The 4127-nt window shown below is 49.3% G+C and overlaps 1 pseudogene; it reads right to left on the bottom strand.

Moving 5' to 3' along the window:
* Nucleotides 1-346: 346 nt before the first annotated feature.
* Nucleotides 347-3308, bottom strand: LOC110307433 (thyroid hormone receptor-associated protein 3-like; annotated as a pseudogene).
* Nucleotides 3309-4127: the final 819 nt, after the last annotated feature.

Genomic DNA, 4127 nt, shown 5'->3' with positions numbered 1-4127 from the left:
CCAAATGAAATGACATTAAGAAAACGTGGTTTCTAATTGGGTGTGGAGTAGGGACGGGATGACAAAACCAAACAAAGTTCAAGCGTCTACATCCTTCACCCTACCCTGCCCCACCCCACACACCAACAGCAGCAGGAGCCCAGCGTGTGGTCCTGATCTAGACTCGGTGGCAACTTCCTGTCCAGTGAGACGGCATCAATGACACATTCTGCTGTCTTGGGATTCTGTGTGGTTAGTGGGGTTTGGGGTGGGGTGTTCAGGATCTTCATAAGCCTTCCTTGTTTAGCTCCACTAGACTCTCCCAGCACCTTTCTCCCCCAGGCAAGGGCTCCATCAAGAGTGGCCCCTACTCAGCTGAGGGCTGTAAACTGTCCTCTTCTCTGTTCTCTGTCCCACTCTCATCATCTTCTATCTCTCCCTCCTCCCCACTGAACTTGTCATGGGCCCACTTGGGGCTGGTACTGGACTTCCAGAACATGAACCGGCCCGGGGAAAGGCTCCTCGGCCACGGCCTCGGCTCATCCACTTGTCGCCGCCCTTGCCTACCCGGTCGTCATGCGAGTAATACTTTTTGCTCTTGGGTGTGTACTCTGGATCCCGTTTTTCTTCCCTGCTTCTCTGTTGAAAATCCTTGTTGTGGATGTTATTGTTACCAGAATAGTTTCCTCTGCCCCAACCTCTCCCTCCTGCTCCGGGGAAATTTAAACATTCCCCAAGCTCTGCCACCTCTTTCATTCGGACCCAAGAAGTATTTGGTCCCCAATCTGGATTGGTCAAAACCTGAGGTGCTCTCCTCTGCTTCCTCGGGGTACTTCTCTGCTTTGTAGGAGTGAGAAGACTGGGGACAGGAGGAGGAGGAGGAGGAGGACGAGGAGGACGAGGAGGAGGAGGAGGACGAGGAGGAGGAGGAGGAGGAGGACGAGGACGAGGAGGAGGAGGAGGACGAGGAGGAGGAGGAGGACGAGGAGGACGAGGACGAGGAGGAGGAAAAGGAGGACCTAGACAGGTCTCTTGCTCTGCTGTGCTTCTTCTGCTTCTTTGATCTTTGCGGGTTCTCTGTCTTTTCAGTTGATCTTTCTCTTGAGTGGCTAGAGGCTCTGGAATCCACCGACTCTCTTGATTGACCTCGCTTAAGATCTCTCTCCTTCTGTTTTTTATGCCGTTCAATATCAAGGCAAAGACCAACAGGATCATCTTTGTATTTTCCCTCAGCCTTTTAGACAGGTTCCCGTGGACATTTTAATTCCTCATGAGTCAAACCATGCTTTCTGAATTGTACTGGGGGAAATGTCTGTCCTCCTGTGTATCTCTGGGCTTTTCTTACTTTCAGCTGCTTCTTGTTCATTTCCTCTCTTTAGGTATTTAGTAAAGCGTCCATGCAATGTCATTGCAGAGGATCTAGAGTGATGTTCTTTAACGTGATGAACACTGGTCACTGTGTGCTGGGCAAACAATTCTGAGGGGCTACGCTGAGACTGAGCTGACTGTAAGTGCTGGAAAATGGGGCGGCATTCCTGCTCCTTTTGTTGCTGGGGACTAGATCCCGACAAAGCTTTCATTCCTGAGCCAATAAGCCACTGGGCCGTGCAAGGTCCTCATGGAAGGAGTCCATCCGGACATTGACTTGGGCCTCCTGAGTAATGGAAAAGGAAGACTTCCCTGAGGAAAAGTCTCCTTTGTTTCCCAGCTTGTCGCGGCTCTCATGGGTCTTCCTTTGGGGGCGGGGATGAACTATTCTCCTGGACGCCTTGTATACCCGGAAATTCTTTTCTGGCACAAAGCCCCTGTGCCCACTTTCACTCCCTTTGAACCCTCGACTCACCTCCTTTCAGGATCAGAGTCTCTGTGAAAGGCTCCTCCTCCTCCAGGTTCTCTGTTCTCCTCGGCTTTTCCTTCCCTGCGTGCAGGCTCTCCCACCTGTCTGACCTCTCTTCCTCCTGGTTTTTTTGCTTGCACCGGTTATGACTTTAGACATAAATTTGGGCTTATCATCAAACTCGGGTTCCTTCCTTCCCTTACTTTTGTCCTGATCTTGCTCATCCATCTCTTCCTTGTGGAAGTCAGACATCTTTTTCCCAAAATCATCCCAAAGTCCCTTTTGGGCAACTAGCTGCCTCAGAAGGGCTTCTCAGTGTCCGTCTTGGGAGCAAATGGGTCAGATTTCATTTTGACATCAGCATGAGAGAAGCCCCCCTTTCTCCTTCAGCTTCTCTTTATCGGCATTCATTTGTTTCTGCTCCTTATCCTTCCCATTCTCTGTCTTCTATTCTTCCAGATACCTTTTTGAGTATGCTGCTCCCCCCAAAGCAGCACTCTCCTCTTTCTGAGATGAACCATATGCAGAGCCAGTGGTTGGTGGACTCCTACCCACACGGCTCCTTTTGGATGGACTCAAAGACCCAGAGCCATGGTCGAACTGGCCTTGGTGTGCTCCAGACTGATATCCAGCACCACCTGACATAGATGAGCCCATCTGGGATGCATTAGAAAGTAGAGGACTAGGTTTTGGCACAGGGCTAGGCCGTGGTGACCTGCGCCTAACCAGCACAGAGTGAAGGGGGCTTTTGAGAGCTGGGCTTCTCTCCCGGGGACTCAGATCAGAAATTACCAGTGCCATAGGTGGTGGCATCTGGCCATGGCTTTGAGCTCTCAGACCCTTTTATATCTTGAGAGGTTCCTCCAGAGAGTGTCTGCTCATTAGCCTCATCTCCCTGGTTATCACCAGCTGCCTGAGATGACCGGCTAGTCTTGGAAGAGGACTTTTTCTCTTTTGTAGACTTTTACTTAGACAACTCAACTCTGCTGTGGTTGGAGGATGACCGGGAGGATGAGGAGTGTCTTGATCTGTCAGAGGATGACTTGTCAGAGTTCCTAGAATGGCTCCTGGTCGATGGTGAAGGGGACTGTCTCTTTGGGGACCAGGATCAAGAATGGCCCTGATCGAGAACGGGCTGTATATTTGCCAGTAGTTCTGCCAATTGGAACGGTAGTTTCCATAGCCACCTTGGTTATACTGGCCCCATGGATAAAAGCCTCGGTTTCACCCACAGAAGTAATAGGGCATCCTGTAGCCTCTGTTGTGACCTCGGAAATCTCGATTCTGATACACTCTGGCGGGATTCCTTTCTCTGTTATGAGCTGGAGAATATGATCTGGAACGAGACCTAGAACTCAGCCTGTGCTTCCTTGAATGAGAGAGAGAGATCGCTTTGGGACCGAGACTTTGAAAATGAACAAGACTGAGACCTGGATGCAGACCTTGAGCTAGAAGAGCAAGACCCAGACTTAGATGTGCTTGTTTTTGACATCTTGGAAGAGTTTACACCTTAGTAGAATCAATGATTCAACTTGAACCGCCCCCGAAAAACACCAGCAACACCACTGGCTTCTCCAATTTACAGTCAGGGTATAACTCTTGACCGGCCGAAGTGACTACAGCTACAGTCTCACATTGGCACAACCTGCCCGAACCTCCAAAAATTTATTTTTGTTTAATGTATATGAGTCTTTCACCTGAATTTTTGAAAGTACACTGCATGTGTTTCTGGTGTCCAATGAGCTTATAACAGCATGCTGGATCCCTGAAGCTGAGTTACTGTGATGGCTTGTATATCCTTGGACCAGGGAGTGGCACCATCTGGAGGTGTGGCCTTGTTGGAATAGGTGTGTCACTGTGGGTGTGGGCATAAGATCCTCACCCTAGTTTCCTGGAAGTCAGTCTTCCACTAGCAGCCTTTGGATGAAGACGTAGAACTCTCAACTCTGCCTGTGCCACTCCTGCCTGGATACTGAAATGCTCCCACCTTGATGATAATGGACTGAACCTCTGAACCTGTAAGGCAGCCCCAATTAAATGTTGGTTTTTATAAGACTTGCCTTGGTCATGGTGTCTGTTCACAGCAGTAAAACCCTAACTAAGACAGTTACCATTGGGAGCCACCAAGTGGATTCTGGGAACTGAACCACAGTCCTCTAAGAACAATAAATGCTCTTCCTGGGTGAGCCATCCCTCCAGCAACATTTCCCCAGCTCTGTCAACTACTTTTAATCTCCTTTACCTGATAACTCAAGTAGATCAAAAGTGTATGTTTATTTATGTTTATGCTGAAAATTCAGGATATATGACT

This window comes from Mus caroli, unplaced genomic scaffold (genome assembly GCF_978045245.1).
Source record: "Mus caroli unplaced genomic scaffold, Mus_caroli_1 scaffold_14, whole genome shotgun sequence".
NCBI classification, from domain to species: Eukaryota; Metazoa; Chordata; class Mammalia; order Rodentia; family Muridae; genus Mus; species Mus caroli.
Note: the sequence above shows the minus strand (reverse complement) of the source record. Positions and strands in the feature narration are given on the sequence as shown.